The sequence below is a fragment of the Triticum urartu genome, chromosome 3 (genome assembly GCF_003073215.2).
Source record: "Triticum urartu cultivar G1812 chromosome 3, Tu2.1, whole genome shotgun sequence".
Lineage (NCBI taxonomy): Eukaryota > Viridiplantae > Streptophyta > Magnoliopsida > Poales > Poaceae > Triticum > Triticum urartu.
Genome location: NC_053024.1, coordinates 589,385,813 through 589,404,888, shown reverse-complemented (window position 1 = coordinate 589,404,888; position 19,076 = coordinate 589,385,813).

Genomic DNA, 19,076 nt, shown 5'->3' with positions numbered 1-19,076 from the left:
GATCGTTCCTCTCAACAAACTGATGAAGAACCATAGCATCATAATCTAGATAAGAAGGAGGCAACTCAATATCATCTCCATGTATGGGTATCTCAAGAAAGTTAGCTATACGAGTTGCATAAATTCCACCAAATAAATCTCCATGAAGATGATTATTATGCAACCTACGTGCAACAATAGCCCCCAAGTTGTATTGTTTATCTCCTAAAATAGCGCTCCTGAGAACGCTAAGATCACGTACACACATGTGACATGCTTCATCTTTACCATTTATGCACCTTCCTATGAAGAGAGCAAAATAATGTATAGCAGGAAAATGAATGCTCCCTATGGTGGCTTGTGTTACATCCCTAGATTCCCCCACTGTAATACTAGCAAGAAAATCTCTAAATTCAGATTTGCGAGGTTCACTAACATTACCCCACTGTGGGAGTTTACAAGCAGTGTTAAAATCTACTAAGTCCATGGTATAAGATTTATCATCAAGATCAAACAGGACAGTTTGAGAATTGCGTGATGATGAAAATTTAAACCTTCTCACAAATGAATCAGTTAAATAGAGGTATTGCCGGTACTTATCTGCCTCGAAGCTCTCAAGATCGCGCACATATGCTTCAAATTCCTCCTTGATTCCTGCTTGGACCATGAAATCCTCTAACGCCCATTCACAAGGCCGCACTTGAGCTTCTCTTGGTGGTTCCTCGTCTGCATCGCGTATTGCGGGTCTAGGTCCTTGCTTCCTTGAAGAACCACCTTGGTACATTTTCCTAAAAATATTTCTTCCTCTGAAAAATTACTGAAATTTTTAGTAACTCAAAATAAAAGTGAACCAAACTCAACAAAATTGATAGCAACTACTCCTACAAGTGCCTAGAGGCAATATCGTGCATTAAAACTACTTTTGACCATATAAATTTGACAAGCAAGCTCAAGAACAGGTGAGGGAGTCCTGGATTAGGGGGTGTCCGGATGGCCGGACTATACCTTCGACCGGACTCCTGCACTATGAAGATACAAGATTGAAGACTTCGTCCCGTGTCTGGAAGGGACTTTCCTTGGCGTGGAAGGCAAGCTTGGCGATACGGATATGTAGATCTCCTACCATTGTAACCGACTCTGTGTAACCCTAGCCCTCTCCGATGTCTATATAAACCGGAGAGTTTTAGTCCGTAGGTGGAACGACAATCATACCATAGGCTAGCTTCTAGGGTTTTGCCTCTCTGATCTCGTGGTAGATCTACTCTTGTACTACCCATATCATCAATATTAATCAAGCAGGACGTAGGGTTTTACCTCCATCAAGAGGGCCCAAACCTGGGTAAACATCGTGTCCCCTGCCTCCTGTTACCATCCGACCTAGACGCACAGTTCGGGACCCCCTACCCGAGATCCGCCGGTTTTGACACCGACATTGGTGCTTTCATTGAGAGTTCCTCTGTGTCGTCACTTTTAGGCCCGATGGCTTCTCCGATCATCAACAACGATGCGATCCATGGTAAGATATTTCTCCCCGGACAGATCTTCGTATTCGGCGGCTTTGCACTGCGGGCCAATTCGCTTGGTCATCTGGAGCAGATCGAAAGCTACGCCCCTGGCCATCAGGTCAGATTTGGAAGTTTGAACTACACGGCCGACATCTGCGAAGACTTGATCTTCGACGTATTCGAGCCACAGCCGAGCGCGCCGCACTGTCACGATGGGCATGATTTAGCTCTGCCGCCGAACAGTGCCCTGGATGCCGCACCTGTGTCCACTCCGACCCCTAGCTCGGAGACGATCACACCAACCGAGGATGGGTGGTTAGACACCGCCTAGGGGGCTGCAATCTCTACGGTGATCGAGCCGAACACCAGCCCTATTCTCTACGAAGCCCGTGACTCCAAGGAGCCGGACTCCTCTCCGGACTCCAAGCCCTCTGCACCCCGACCGATCAAACCCGATTGGGCGCCAATCATGGAGTTCACCGCCGCGGACATCTTTCTGCACTCGCCCTTCGGCGATATTCTGAATTCACTAAAGTCTCTCTCTTTGTCAGGAGAGCCCTGGCCGGACTATAGTCGGCAAGGTTGGGATACAGATGATGAAGAAATTCAAAGCCCACCCACCACCCACTTCGTAGCCACTATCGATGATCTAACCGACATGCTCAACTTCGACTCCAAAGACATCGACGGTATGGACGCCGATGCAGGAGACAATCAAGATCTAGCGCCTATAGGGCACTGGAAAGCCACCTCGTCGTATGATATATACATGGTGGACACCCCAAAAGAAGGCAATGACGATGGAACAGCGGAGGATGACCCCTCCAAGAAGCAGCCTAAGCGCCGGCGTCAGCGGCGCCGCTCTAGATCCCGCCAAAACAAAAACGGTGATTCCGGCACGGGGGATAATAACACCCCGGACAGTGCCGAAGACAACCACCTCCACCAAGATTCAGCACAGGAGGATAGAGAAGACAACCCTCATGAGAGAGCGGCAGACAGAGAGGTTGAGGACGATAATTATATGCCTCCCTCCGAAGACGAGGCAAGCCTCGACGACGACAAATTTGTCGTGCCGGAGGATCTCGTCGAACAAGAGCGTTTCAAACGCAGGCTTATGGCCACGGCGAACAGCCTCAAGAAAAAACAGCAATAGCTTAGAGCTGATCAGGATTTGCTAGCCGACAGATGGACTGAAGTCCTTGAGGCCGAAGAGTATGAACTCGAACGCCCCTCCAAGAGCTACCCAAAGCGCAGGTTGCTACCCCAATTAGAGGAGGAAGCACTTAAACCTACATCACCAGCTCATGATGCGGCCGACCGGCCACCCCGTGGCCGCGACAGAGAGGCCTCTCGGCCCTCCACTCAAGTCGCACCCCGGCGCCGCTCAAAAACTACCAAGGCATGGGAAAATGCGCCAGACCCGCGAGACATATTGGAGGACAAGGCAAGGCAAACAAGATCGATCTACGGATCGCGTGGGCGCCCCACGGCATGAGACGGTACTCGTCACGCCGGATATAGTAAAACCGGCCGGGCCGAACATAGTGGACAAAGCTCGTTTGAGCTGCGTCGTGATATAGCCCAGTATAGAGGCGCCGCACACCCACTATGCTTCACAGATAAAGTAATGGATCATCAAATCCCCGAGGGTTTCAAACCCGTGAACATCGAACCATATGATGGCACAACAGATCCTGCGGTATGGATCGAGGACTATCTCCTTCATATCCACATGGCCCGCGGTGATGAATTACACGCCATCAAATACCTCCCACTCAAGCTTAAAGGACCAGCTCGACATTGGCTTAACAGCTTGCCAGCAGAATCAATTGGTTGTTGGGAGGACCTGGAAGCCACATTCCTCGACAATTTCCAGGGCACTTATGTGCGACCACCAGACGCCGATGACCTAAGCCACATAATTCAACAGGTAGAGGAATCAGCCAGACAATTCTGGACACGGTTCCTAACCAAGAAAATCAAATTGTCGACTGTCCGGATGCAGAGGCCTTAGCATCCTTCAAGCATAACATCCCTGACGAGTGGCTTGCACGGCACCTAGGATAGGAAAAGCCGAAATCTATGGCAGCCCTCACGACACTTATGATCCACTTTTGCGCGGGAGAAGACAGCTGGCTAGCTCGCAGCAATAACATGACCAAGAACCCTAGTAATTTGGATACCAAGGACAGCAGTGGCAGGTCACGTCACAACAAGCAAAAGCGCCGCATTAACGGTGACAATGCTGAGGATACGACAGTTAATGCCGGATTCAGAGGCTCTAAACCCGGTCAGCAGAAAAATCCATTCAAAAGAAATACTCCGGGCCCGTCCAGTTTGGACCGAATACTCGACCGCTCATGCCAGATACATGGCACCCCCGAAAAACCAGCCAATCACACCAACAGGGATTGTTGGGTGCTCAAGCAGGCAGGCAAGTTAAATGCCGAAAGCGGAGACAAGGGGCTGCATAGCGATGACCAGGAGGAGCCCCGACCGCTGAACAACAGTGGACAGAAAGGTTTTCCCCCACAAGTGCGGATGGTGAACATGATATATGCAACCCACGTCCCCAAGAGGGAGCGGAAGCATGTGCTAAGGGACGTATACGCGATGGAGCCAGTCGCCCAAAAGTTCAACCCATGGTCTTCCTGCCCGATCACTTTTGATCGAAGGGACCACCCCACTAGCATCCGTCATGGCAGATTCGCCGCATTGGTTCTAGACCCAATTATTGACGGATTTCACCTCACTAGAGTCCTTATGGACGGAGGCAGAAGCCTGAACCTGCTTTATCAGGATACAGTGTGGAAAATGGGCATCGATCCCTCGAGGATTAAACTCACCAGAATGACCTTTAAAGGCGTCATACCAGGTGTCGAAGCCAACTGTACAGGCTCAGTTACACTTGAAGTGGTCTTCGGATCTCCGGATAATTTCTGAAGCGAGGAGTTAATCTTCGACATAGTCCCGTTCCGCAATGGCTATCACGTACTGCTCGGGCGAACCACATTTGCCAAATTCAATGCGGTGCCGCACTACACATACCTCAAGCTCAAGATGCCAGGCCCTCGAGGTGTCATCACGGTCAATGGAAACACCGAACGTTGTCTCCGAACGGAGGAGCATATGGCGGCTATCGCAGCGGAATTACAAAGCAGCCTCTCAAGGCAATTCTCTAGTCTGGCCATTAAACGTCCGGACACCGTCAAGCGCGCCCGGAGTAACCTACAACAAGACCGCCTGGCATGTTCCGAGCAAGCGTAGCAATGCGGCCCCAACCCCAGCCCTCGCGAACTTGCGAAACCAGTGTTGCGCGTACATAACTATGCTCTGGAAATACCATGGGCACAGGGGGAGGGGCACCATCACGGCACACCCGAAACGTGGCTTAAACCACACTAGGGGCTGCCGATTTCTTAATTTTCTCTTATTTTCAGGACTCCATTCTTCGGAAGGCTTGTCCGGCAGTACAATTGCCGCACAAACGATACAACCAGGGAAGCAGAAAGCTACGCCGCACTACAGAACTCTAAGGTGGTCTCTATAATGAGCAGTATACCTATTTCGCATAACATTCCGCAGCTCGCCCCTGGAAAGGACATATTTGATAGTCCCATCTTTTGCTTATCGCACTATTTGTATCGTTCTGCTTTAATCACAGCTTTTAAAAAATAAACAATGCATAGCTTCCGTCTATTATTGCATTACCTATTTTTTACGAATATATGTTCATTAATGACATGTTGCACCCGTACACTTTGGTACGGCCAATACGCCAGGGGCTTAAGTACCCCACAACATGGTGTGAGAAGTCCGAACACTTTCCCAAGTGCGGCACCCCGAACTTATAGCATTATATGCATCGGCTCCGAATCATGTCTTGGGTCAATAGTTGGGTTTGCCCGGCTCCTATGTTTTGGTACCTTACGTTCCGTCATATCGGCTAAGGTAGCACTAGGAGAACTACTGCGATTGTGCCCCAGTTGAGCTGGGCTAAGCACCTCAGTAGAGAAAGCTAAAACTGACCGTCATGATGAGGCGAGAGCTGGTCGCTGTTCGAGAGGTTTTCGAGTCCCTAAAGACTTATGCGGCTTAGAGCGAGGAGTCGGCTTTGTCCGGCCTAGGCGTGGATAGCGCCCCGAACTCGGTCTTCCGAACACTAGGGGCTTCGCCGAAATTTAAAATTATAAAATTCTATGGCTAAGTGAGAGTGTTCAAGCATTATAGTCCGATTGCCTTGTTCGTTGTGTTGAGCGCCTCCCTCGAAGGACCCAAGAATGGGAAAAAGAGCGCTCATGTTTATCCCGAACACCCCAGCACTCGTGGCATGGGGGTAGAAGCCGACGACTCGCCATCTCCCAAATTTGATTAACATCCGCACAGAAGGTAATATTTTAAATTCAAAAGCGTTGCTTAGCGCATATGAACAAGTTTTTAGCGTACATGATCACAAATGCGAGTTTACTCAAAAATTACATCTTTGGAGCATTCATCCGCTATAAGACGGGCACCCTTCAGGACGCCCTCATAATACGCTTCAGGGACACGATGCTCCTTGCCCGGCGGCGGCCCGTCCTTCACCAGCTTCTCCGCATCCATCTTGCCCCAGTGCACTTTAGCACGGGCAAGCGCCCTACGGGCACCTTCGATGCAGACGGAGCGCTTGATAACTTCAAGCCGTGGACAGGCATCCACCAGCCGCCTCACCAGCCCGAAGTAGCTCCCAGGCAGAGCCTCTCCAGGCCACAGCCGAACTAGGAGGCCCTTTACGGCCTATTCGGCAACCTTGTGGAGCTCGACCATCTGCTTCAGCTCGTCGCTCAAAGGCACCAGGTGTCCGGCCTCAGCATACTGAGACCAGAACACCTTCTCCGTCGAGCTCCCCTCCTCGGCTCGGTAGTAGGCGGCGGCATCAGACACACTGCGAGGCAAATGTGCGAATGCTCCTGGAGAGCTCCGGACTCGGGTAAGTAACAAATAATTCACTTTCGCGTGCTTGCTTTGCATAACGAATGCCTTACCGGCCGCTATCTTCTTCATCGCGTCAATTTCTTTGAGGGCTTTCTGGGCTTCGGCCTTGGCAGACTTCGCGCTTTTGAGGGCTGCCGCAAGCTCGGACGCTTGCTTCTTTGAGTCAAGCTCCAAACTCTCGTGTTTTTTCATGAGAGCCTGGAGCTCTTTCTGCACCTCCTCCACCCGCGCCTCCTGCTTCTCTCTCTCCGTGCGCTTCGTGGCCGCCTTGTTTTCGGCCTCGGACATCGCTTGCTTAAGGGTTGCCACCTCGGTCGTGGCCCCTATAATAGCATGTTGATCCTGTCATTTTTTGCAACCACATCTTCTCTATATAATTGCGCAAGGTATTACTTACCTTCCTTCTCCTCGAGTTGCCTCTTGGCATGGCCGAGATCATTCTCGGACCGCACAAGGTTCTGCTTCAGCGTATCCACGTCCGAAGTCAGTGCGCCGGAGGCCAGCAGCGAAGCCTGCATACGCATATAAACTTGATTATGTTAGACTCCTGCGATTATTAGATCCTCTATTCGGCTTTTCTTTCCGAACACCTAATAGAGCATCAGGGGCTACTGTCTATGCGGTAATATTTTTACATGTTCTTTACCTACCTCAAAGCCTATTAGAAGGCTGGCACAGGCTTCAGTCAGTCCGCTCTTGGTGGACTGAACCTTCTGGATCACCGCACTCATAATAGTACGGTGCTCCTCGTCAATGGAGGCGCCGTTAAGCGTCTCCAACAAATTGTTCGGTGCCTCCGGTTGGACGGAGGTCACCAGCTCGGTAGGCTTGCCCCTCTTGGAAGGAGGCCGCCTACTGGAGTCCGGAACCATTGAAGGTTCCGGCGCGGTGTCCGGCTCAAGGCCGGACTCGGAGCCCTTGGGGGTTTTATCCCCTTCGCGCCTGGAGTCCGGGAGGTCGCCTTGTGGCGCCTCCAGGACCACCTCCTCCTGGCTTGGAACCTGTTGGGACAGCACCTCGGCGTCGTCCGTAGGGTGGGGGGAGGTAGCCGTCGAAAGCGAATTCACATCCGACGAATCCAGGGAACCGCTTGACGACACGTCGAGCCGGTCTTTGGGTGGACTGCATAAACATGTTCGACATAAGGAAAAGCTGTGCAATGGAAGAATACTATGAATCACTCTGGTATCCGGACACTTACGATCTCGCCAGGGGCTTGGCCCTGTGCGACCACTCCTCTTCGCCGTTGTCGGCGTTGGTGGAGCCGTCCGGAGGAAGGGTTTTCCCCTTCTTGGACCCTTCGGCCTCCCCAGTTGGGGCGGCCTTCCTTTTCTTCTCTCCCCCCGCTGGAGGGGGAGAGGTCTCTTCTTCCTCCTCCTCGTCTTCACGGGAGGAGTGCGTCTTGGAGTCGTCGGATGATGAATCCGACACCCCCGGGCGCCGGGAACTCTTCCGAGTCCCCGTGTCCTTCTTCTTGGCCTTCTTCTCCGGCACCACATAGGATGCCGGAACCAGCAGCTTCGCCAAGCGAGCGTCCGCTGGGCCTTCGGGCAAAGGAGCCGGATAGTTGATCTGTCCGGACGTCTCCTGCCAATCCTGTCAAAGGTAAGGGAGCTTAAGATCCTGCATGGAGTCAAACTATGAAAAACTAATACCCTATAAAAGGTAAATACAGCTTACCGCACGAGCGCGACGCTGTGTGCTGAATCCGCGATCCTCGGTAGCGGATGCGGGGGCCTCGGCGCCCTTGAAAAGCACCTTCCAGGCATCTTCATACGTTGTGTCGAAGAGCCTGCTTAGAGTTCGGTGCTGCGCCGGGTCGAACTCCCATAGGTTGAAAGCCCGTTGTTGACACGGGAGGATCCGACAGATGAGCATAACCTAGACTACGTTGACAAGTTTGAGCTTCTTGTCCACCAGGGTTTGGACGCATGTTTGGAGTCTGGTCAGCTCTCCTTCTTTACCCCACGACAGGCCCGTCTCTTTCCAAGAGGTGAGCCGTGTAGGGGGTCCAGATCGGAACTCGGGGGCTGCGACCCATTCAGGGTCGCGCGGCTCGGTGATGTAAAACCACCCCGATTGCCACCCCTTTAGGGACTCCACGAAGGAGCCCTCGGGCCATAGGACGTTGGGCATCTTGCCCACCATGGCACCTCCGCACTCCGCCTGAGTGCTGCGCACCACCTTCGGCTTGACATTGAAAGTCTTGAGCCATAGGCCGATATGGGGGAGGAACACCACCCTCTCATGGGGCCTAGGGGTGGTGATGAGCTGCTCCTCTTTAGGAAGCCGGTGCGCAATGTCGTTAGACAAGTATCCGACCTTCCTCAATCTTTTGATGTGTCCCTCCGTGATGGAGGAGACCATCCACTTGCCTCCCGCTCCGGACATGGCTGGAGAAGGTTGAGGTGGGGTGTGCGGACTTGGGCGCTGGAGCTCGAGTGTGCGGAAATGGATAGGCAAAGGAGGAAGAAGGCGTGGATGAAAAGGTGGATCCTTATCCCCTTATATGGGCGGACACGACTATGCGCCCCCACCAGCCTGGTAAAACTCGCTTATCTCCCAAGCGCCACAGTCAATGGCGCGGTTGGGTTACCCACACCCGTATTGATGTGAATCCCGGAATAAGGGGACACGATCTCTGCTTTAACAAGACGTGCCAAGGAAACCGCCTCGCTAAACGCGCTGAGGTGGGACAGTAAAATGATTCGAATAAAGACTTGGCCGTGGTGTGATGTCACGCTATGGAATACGTCAGTAGATTAGATTTGTGTAAATGTAATTCTCTCTATGGCAATATGTGGAAACTTATTTTGCAGAGCCGGACACTACCTTTGTCTTCAAAATCTTCTATGAAGTACTTGGAGGAGGAACCCACCTTGCAATGCCGAAGACACTCTGCACGCCGGACTCTCGTCTTTGAAGCCTGGTTCAGGGGCTACTGAGGGAGTCCTGGATTAGGGGGTGTCCGGATGGCCGGACTATACCTTCGACCGGACTCCTGGACTATGAAGATACAAGATTGAAGACTTTGTCCCGTGTCCGGAAGGGACTTTCCTTGGTGTGGAAGGCAAGCTTGGTGATACGGATATGTAGATCTCCTACCATTGTAACCGACTCTATGTAACCCTAGCCCTCTCTGGTGTCTATATAAACCGGAGAGTTTTAGTCCGTAGGTGGAACGACAATCATACCATAGGCTAGCTTCTAGGGTATTGCCTCTCTGATCTCGTGGTAGATCTACTCTTGTACTACCCATATCATCAATATTAATCAAGCAGGACATAGGGTTTTACCTCCATCAAGAGGGCCCGAACCTGGGTAAACATCGTGTCCCCTGCCTCTTGTTACCATCCGACCTAGACGCACAGTTCGGGACCCTCTACCCGAGATCCGCCGGTTTTGACACTGACAACAGGGTCACCTAAGCAGCAAAAATTTGCAATGAATAAAGCACTAGAACAAAATCTAATTGGACCATTGGAGGAGTGACATACCAAAGAACAATTCCCCAAAGCAGTTTTGTGAATGGAGCTTTGAGCTAGGAGATCAAAAATGGCAGCAAGATGAGCTAGAACTCGTGCTTGAGCTGGTTGATGATTTTTTTTGGGAGGAAGAAGGAGTGTGTGGTAGCTGGAATAAGTGGAGGGGAGCCACCATGGGCCGACGAGGCTGGGGCGCGCCCTAGACCCTCGTGGCCAGGTGCTTGCTCCCCCAAGTGTGTTCTCAGTGCCAGATATCCTCAAATATTCTAGAAAAAATCATATTTAAATTTCACGGCATTTGGAGAACTTTTATTTTCGGAGTATTTTTTATTGCATGGATAATTTAGAAAACAGACAGAAAAATAGTATTTTTGCTTTATTTAATATAAATAATAGAAAGTAAAAACAGGGTACAGAGGGTTGTGTTTTCTAAATTCATCCATCTCATGCTCATCAAAAGGAATCCACTAACAATGTTGATCAGGTCTTGTTAACAAACTCATTTCGAGTAACATGAAACCAAAGAATTTTTGAATAACACTAGGTTACCTGAACGGGGATATGCATGTCCCCAACAATAAGAATACCATATTTCTTCTTGACAGTAGGAAGAGGAAATTCAAAACCTCCAATAGTAATTGTTGAAATTTTTCCAATAGAATTGATACTGTGGACTTGAAATTGTTTCCTCGGAAAGTGTACCGTATGCTCATTACCATTAACATCAAAAGTGACATTGCCTTTGGTGCAATCAACAACAGCCCCTGCAGTATTCAAAAAGGGTCTTCCAAGAATAATAGACATACTATCGTCCTCGGGAATATCAAGAATAACAAAGTCCGTTAAAATAGTAACGTTTGCAACCACAACAGGGACATCCTCACAAATACCGACATGTATTGCAGTTGATTTATCATCCATTTGCAAAGATATTTCGGTAGGTGTCAACTTATTCAAATCAAGTCTACGATATAAAGAGAGAGGCATAACACTAACACCGGCTCCAAGATCACATAAAGCAGTTTTAACATAATTTCTTTTAATGGAGCATGGTATAGTTGGTACTCATGGATCTCCAAGTTTCTTTGGTATTCCACCCATAAAAGTATAATTAGCAAGCATGGTGGAAATTTCAGCTTCCGGTATCTTTCTCTTATTAGTAACAATTTCCTTCATAGATATATAGCATAATGATTCATTTTAAGCATATCAGTCAAACGCATATGCAAAAAGATAGGTCTAATCATTTCAGCAAAGCGCTCAAAATCCTCATCATCCTTTTTCTTGGATGGTTTAGGAGGAAAAGGCATGGGTTTCTGAACCCATGGTTCTCTTTCTTTACCGTGCTTGCTAGCAACAAAGTCTCTCTAATCATAACGTTGATTCTTTGATTGTGGGTTATCAAGATCAACCGTAGGTTCCATCTCTACATCATTATTATTTCTAGGTTGAGCATCAACGTGAACATCATCATTAACATTATCACTAGGTTCATGTTCATTACCAAATTGTGTTTTAGCATTAGAGATAGAAATATCAATGGGATTCTCAAGTGTGTCAATAACAGGTTCACTAGAAGCATGCAAAGTCTTATCATTTTTATTTTTCTTCCTTTTAGAAGGACTAGGTGCATCAACGTTATTTCTTTGAGAGTCCTTCTCAATTCTCTTAGGGTAACCTTTAGGATACAAAGGTTCCTGAGTCACTTTATCTCCTCTAGTTGCAACTCTAACAGCGAAGTCATTATTCTTACTATTCAATTCATTGAGCAAATCATTCTGAACTTTAAGTACTTGTTCTACTTGAGTGGTAACCATAGAAGCATGTTTACTAATAAGTTTAAGTTCACCTTTAACACTAGCCATATAATCACTCAAGTGTTCAATCATATAAGCATTATGTTTCAATTTTCTACTAACATAAGAATTAAAATCTTCTTGCTTAACCATAAAGTTATCAAATTCATCCTAACATTGGCTAGCAAGCTTAGCATGAGGGATTTCAGCTTTATCATATCTATGTAGAGAGTTTACCTTTACTACCTGTGTCGGGTTATTAAGACCGTGTATTTCTTCAACGGGCAGCAAATTAAGACCATGTATTTCTTCAATAGGTGGTAAATTCTTAACATCTTCAGCTTTTATACCTTTTTCTTTCATAGATTTCTTTGCCTCTTGCATATGTTCAGGACTGAGAAATAGAATACCCCTTTTGTTCGGAGTTGGCTTAGGAGTTGGTTCAGGAAGTGTCCAATTATTTTCATTAGTCAACATATTATTCAATAGAATTTCAACTTGATCAATAGTTCTTTCCCTGGAAACACAACCAGCACAACTATCCAGGTAATCTCTGGAAGCATCGGTTAGTCCATTATAAAAGATATCGAGTATTTCATTTTTCTTAAGAGGATGATCAGGGAAAGCATTAAGTAATTGGAGAAGCCTCCCCCAAGCTTGTGGAAGACTCTCTTCTTCAATTTGCACAAAATTATATATTTCCCTTAAAGCAGCTTGTTTCTTATGAGCGGGGAAATATTTAGCAGAGAAGTAGTAAATCATATCCTGGGGACTACGCACACAACCAGGATCAAGAGAATCAAACCATATCTTAGAATCACCCTTTAATGAGAACAAAAATAATTTAAGTATATAATAATAGCGAGTTTTCTCATCATTAGTGAATAGGGTAGCTATATCATTTAATTTAGTAAGATGTGTAACAACAGTTTCAGATTCATAGCCATAGAAAGGATCAGATTCAACCAAAGTAATTATATCGGGATCAACTGAGAAATCATAATCCTTATCAGTAATAAAGATAGGTGAAGTAGCATAACAGGATCATATTTCATTCTAGCATTCAGAGATTTTTCTTTCAGCTTAGCTAATAGTTTCTTAAGATCACTTCTATCATTGCAGGCAAGAAAGTCTCTAGTAGTTTCTTCATCCATAACATAACCCTCAGGAACAACAGGCAATTCATATCTAGGGGGGAATCTTCATCATCACTTTCATCAATATTATCAGTTTCAATAATTTCATTCTCTCTAGCCCTAGAAAGTTGTTCATCAAAAAATTCACCAAGTGGCACAGTAGTATCAAGCATAGAAGTAGTTTCATCATAAGTATCATGCATAGCAGAAGTGGCATCATCAATAACATGCGACATATCAGAATTAATAGCAGAAGCGGGTTTCGATATCAGAAACTTACTCAAAACAGAAGGTGAATCAAGTGTAGAGCTAGATGGCAGTTCCTTACCTCCCCTCGTAGTTAAGGGATAAATCTTGGTCTTTGATCTTTCAAGTTCTTCATAATGATAAGCATATATAAATCCCAAGTGACTCAAAGAATAGAGCTATGCTCGCCGGCAACGGCGCCAGAAAATGTTCTTGATAACCCACAAGTATAGGGGATCGCAACAGTTTTTGAGGGTAGAGTATTCAACCCAAATTTATTGAATCGACACAAGGGGAGCCAAAGAATATTCTCAAGTATTGGCAGCTGAGTTGTCAATTCAACCACACCTGGAAACTTAATATCTGCATCAAGGTATTTAGTAGCAAAGTAATATGATAGTAGTGGTAATGATAGCAAAAGTAACGTAGCAAAAGTGGGTTTTGTAGTGATTGTAACAGTAGCAACGGTAAAGTAAATAAGCGAAGAACAATATCGGAAAAGCTCGTAGGCATTGGATTGGTGGTGGAGAATTAAGCCAGATGCGATCGATCATGTAATAGTCATAACCTAGGGTGACACAGAACTAGCTCCAGTTCATCAATGTAATGTAGGCATGTATTCTGAATATAGTCATACGTGCTTATGGAAAAGAACTTTCATGACATCTTTTGTCCTACCCTCCCGTGGCAGCGGGGTCCTATTGGAAACTAAGGGATATTAAGGCCTCCTTTTAAAAGAGTACCGAACCAAAGCATTAAAACATAGTGAATACATGAACTCCTCAAACTACGGTCATCACCGGTAGGTATCCCGATTATTGTCACTTCGGGGTTAACAGATCATAACACATAATAGGTGACTATATACTTTCAAGATAGGATCAAGAACTCTCATATATTGATGAAAACATAATAGGTTCAAATCTGAAATCATGGCACTCGGGCCCTAGTGACAAGCATTAAGCATAGCAAAGTCATAGCAACATCAATCTCAGAACATAGTGGATACTAGGGATCAAACCCTAACAAAACTAACTCGATTACATGATAAATCTCATCCAACCCATCACCTTCCAGCAAGCCTACGATGGAATTACTCACGCACGGCGGTGAGCTTCATGAAATTGGGGATGGAGGAGGTTGATGATGACGATGGCGACGGATTCCCCTCTCCGTAGCCCCGAACGGACTCCAGATCAGCCATCCCGAGAGAGTTTAGGGCTTGGCGGCGCCTCCATATCGTAAAACGCGATGAATCCTTCTCCCTGGTTTTTTTCTCCCTGAAAGTGAATATATGGAGTTGAGGTCGGTGGAGCATCAGGGGGCCCATGAGGCAGGGGGTGCTCCCCGGGGGTAGGGCGCGCCCCCCACCCTCGTGGACAGGTGGTGGCCCCCCTCACATGGATCTTTATTCTAGTATTTTTTATATATTCCAAAATAAATCTCCGTTGATTTTCAGGTCATTCCGAGAACTTTTATTTCTGCACAAAGATAACACCATGGCAACTTTGCTGAAAACAACGTCAGTCGAGGTTATTTCCATTCAAATCATGCAAGTTAGAGTCCAAAACAAGGGCAAAAGTGTTTGGAAAAGTAGATACGACGGAGACGTATCACCTGTGTACGCGTCCTTGGCCGCGTACTTGACATGTTGTTCATCCAGTCTCTCATGTCACACACTGTGCCAGACGTTCTTATCCTTCTTGCTCTCATTCTTCATCTTCATGTAGTAGGGGTCGATGATGGCCGAGGAGAGGTCAACCAGGGAGTTTAGTTTGTTTTTGTCACTGCCCCAGACCTTGTAGTGGTGCTGGATGTTGACAAGATTCGGGCATTTCAAGCCCGAAACCTTGAGCGCTTTTAGATCGTTGGTGGTGTCCACCGTAGTGAAACTCTAGTCAGAGCTGTTGATAAACCTAGAGAAACGCTCACAAGGCCTTGTGGCGAGGTGATAGTGGTAGACGAGGACGTCATGTCGCACGCACAACTGGGCGACGGCAACTTTCTGATCGTGCCCGGCACGACCGATGGTGTACTCGAGGTCGAAGCCGACCACTTGGTACTTGTCCTCGGCAAGGAACTGCTCCATAGTTTGGATGGATCTCTCCACCGAGACCGGATCGTCGTGTACACCACCGAGAGGGCCTTCCCCCTCACGTGGGTGTCCACTACGTGATGCGTGGTGAACTGCCCGCCGTTGTCATCGTCGGCCGCTGGGAGCGCCATTGGAGCCACGGGGAGCGCCATTGGAACCGCTGGATGTCCTCTCTATATGTGTCGTCATGGGTGTGCTTATTGTGTCGTGTGACGCGAGAGATGAAGGTAAATGGCAGTAGGAATAAATGGGGGCCAGGCGGCCTGGATTCTCTACACGTCCGCATGTCAATTTTTGCAGTGGGTAACTGCATTGTCGCACCGCGACCGGCACAACCGTATACACACGAACGTGTGTGATCATGCGCCGGCCCCAATCACTGGCAGCGCGTGTGGAGGGACGAGGGAAGAGCACCCAAAGGGACGCGAGAGCAGAGCGCGCGCGCCGGGACACGAGCAGAGTGCGCCACGGCCGCCTGAACCGCAAGCAACCACACACATAGAGCAGTTGAACACGTAGGAAATGGTCGCCTACAAGCCGGCCGGCAGTTGTGTCGCTGCGTAGAGAGCGGTCGTGTGCTACTACCTCCGTCTAGTCTATAGTCCCCCTTATATTCGGTGTCATAATTTGCCCTCAAATTTAACCAACAAAATGTTAATGCATGTTATAAAAATTATATAATTAGAAACTATGTTCAAATACGAATCCAACTATATAATCTTTGGCGACATGCACTACAAAAAAAAGACACATCCGTGACATTTTGGGGCGAACGAATTTTTTTTCTGTCATACATATGACACTTCTATGACGATAATTGTGACAAAACCCGGTATCATCATAGATGTGGTGGGCTCCTACTTCTATGACAGAAAATCATGATAGAAAATGGGCTTTTCGTCCTCGGCGGGCCGGAGACGCAGCTGCATGACATTCTTTGGGCCGTCCATGATGGAAAATCCGTGGTAGAAGCGAGGGGGAGGAAAATTTCAGGGAGTTCCCGGTTACGGTGGGAGGTCGGGGGCCGAGTGATGCGCGTTTCTCTCATACACGTACGCGCGTGTGTGCGAGGCGTTGGCCCTAACTGAACCCGAGCGAGGCGTTGGGCTCTAACTGAACCCGAGCGATTGCACTGCAGGCTACGCATTACTGAACCTGAGCGATCGATCGATGGCTGTTAACTGAACCCGATCGAGCGATTCCTTCGCTACTGCTGCTAACTGAAGCCGATCGATTGGATGAACAGTGAGCGTTGCAGGGGGGTTGGATGAACAGTGAGTTGCTTCTGGATGAACAGGACCCCGTGGTGTCGAGGGCTGGATGAATAGTAGACGATGGAGGGGTGCCGTGGAGGGGTGGTTGAACAGGACCCCGTGGTGTGGAGGTGTCGGAGTAATGGGCCACGAGTAGGCCAACCCGAGCCCTAGAACCTTTCAAGACATCGGGGCAGGCCGCGCCCCTCAAGACCCCAAGGCGAAGAGCCGCCTTCTAAGGAGCTGAAGGCAAGACGGCCGACTGACCACTCACGGCCGAGTCCCAGGGACGACTACAGGGTAAGCCGACTCCTGACTGGCGACTTCCAGAGAAGCCGGCTTTGAGGAGTCGGCCCGCGACTCCAACAAACCCCACGACCTCATCAAGAGGGACGGGGCAGGGGAGTGGCTACAGTAAGGCCCACTCCCGCCCCTTACCAAGGGCAGGCATGGCTACAGCACGCCGTACCCTGGAAGATCTCCGTGCGGCGTGGCACTGTTGCCATGTCGGCCCTGACATCAGCACTACAGGATCGAATCCTGCACCCACGACGGCTTGTCTATACGGCCCAGAGGCAGCGGGTCTCACCAGTCAGTGATACCCCAGGAGACGGTAGGAGGATCACCAGTCGGACCCGTTGGAGCCGGCCCCGGGAAGTCGGCCGACCCCTCCCCCGGGGCCCACGCGCCATTAATCAAGATGTGATGGAGAGTGGCAATAGTGATCGCCCGCCAGGTGGCGGGGCTGTGGTCACGACCCCATGATCAAGCCCGCGTCATCAGAAGCGCGGCTACAGTAATCAGCAACCGGCAAGACCCGCCCGCGGCGGACGCGGCCTGTCGGCTCCGTACCAGGCCAGTCAGCGGGCCCCAGTAGTCGGCGGAGAAGACGGAGGCCAGAGGCGCTGACGGCCGGGCCCGCGTCCAGCTGGATTACCATTGTACCCCTGGGGGGTAGGCCTATATAAACCCCCCAGCGCACCCATGCAAAGGGTTGGAATCCATTAGCTCTAGGCCAGATCATATAGGGGGCAGAGAGCTAGCCTTTCCCTCTCCTACCACTAGGAAACAGCTCAAGGAGCAACCTGTAAACACTTTGCCATAGTGATCATGTGGAGACCCCACAGAGCAGCAGTAGGGGTATTATCTCCCCGGAGAGCCTTGAAGCTGGGTAAGATTCGCCGGCGTGCATGTCTTCGCCTCATCCTGTTTCCAGGCACCGGCGACGTTCTACTCGCCCCCACCATGATAAGCCATCCTTTGGCATATGTTGCACCCAACCCCCGACATTTGGCGCCCACCATGGGGCCTGGTGCACTGCCGTCCGGAGACCTGTCCTGGACGGGAACCCTTTTCCTCCCTGGCGAGCGCAGCCAGCCAGGCACCCCAGACGGAGCTTGCGCCGATGCGCTACGCGGCGTTGAGATCGCCTGCGCAGCCAACTGCCTGGCCGAACTTGTCGGCGAGGTTCGCCTCTCCGATGAACCTGCATCCAACACAGGCACGGGCGGCTCCGAGAGCCTCCTTGCGGGCCTCCTCGATCAACTCCACGTTTCCGACGTGCCTGCCGTAGACTTGGAGTCTGTAGGCTCCACCGACCCGATGCTGGTCGACTCTGACACTGCGTCACTCGACGCGTTCCCCACTAATGTGGTGGTCTACGACGAACCTCTCCCTCGCGCGGAGAGCGACGGAAGCACCGTCACCGAGGTGCTAGTCATCAGTCATGACGAGCTCCCGGTGGAGGAGCGCACGACTCACTCGGCGCGGCGCTACAAGACCTACCTGCGCCCATTCCGGAAGACGCTGACACAGAGACGCTGGAGGTGCACCGCCTTCAGCTCGTCGAAGGAACAAGGAAGCTGGCCAGCATGAGGCGCTTGTCAGAAGCCAACCAGCGGGAAATGGATCACGCCGTTGGCGGCTCGCCGGCCCCGGTAGGGCCCAGCCGCCTTGGCGCGGTCCAGCAGCGCGGCGTAGCCATCGCCAGCCTGTTTGGGGCCAGCCGCCCTGTGTACGCTACACCAGTAGAGAACATCCAAGCCACCCAGGCAACGGCGAACGAGCTGGACAATGTCGAGGGCGAAGAACACCGCCTGATGATGGAGCGAGTCCAGCGGCTCCTCGACGCGGCTGCCGCGCAGAACGAGGCGGGCTGCCGCATGGAGCGCCGCAGCGGCAAAACGACGACCTTCGCTGAGATCAAGGCGCGACATCTCGGACACCGACTGGCGGCGCCCGAGGAAGAAGAGACAAGGATCTGGCTGTCAGCCACAATCGGACTCACATTACCATTGAGCGCGACCGAGACGGCCGCCCGAGAGCAGTGGAACGATGGGATGACTGTCCGCCTCCTCCTCCTCGCAAGGAGAGGCGAGTCTCTCTGCCACCTATTGACCATCCAACTCTCAGCGATCGCCTTGGCCACCGAGAGGGAGTCGGAGAGAATGATGCCCGCCACCGGATCGACCGACTTCACCGATCCCTAGCACTGGAAGAAGAAGACGAGTTGGGTCCGCCTTGTTTCGGACCCCGCATTCGAGACGAGCCCTTTCCCAGAGGATTCACACTCCCAAGAGACATGCCCAAGTATACCGGCTCCGT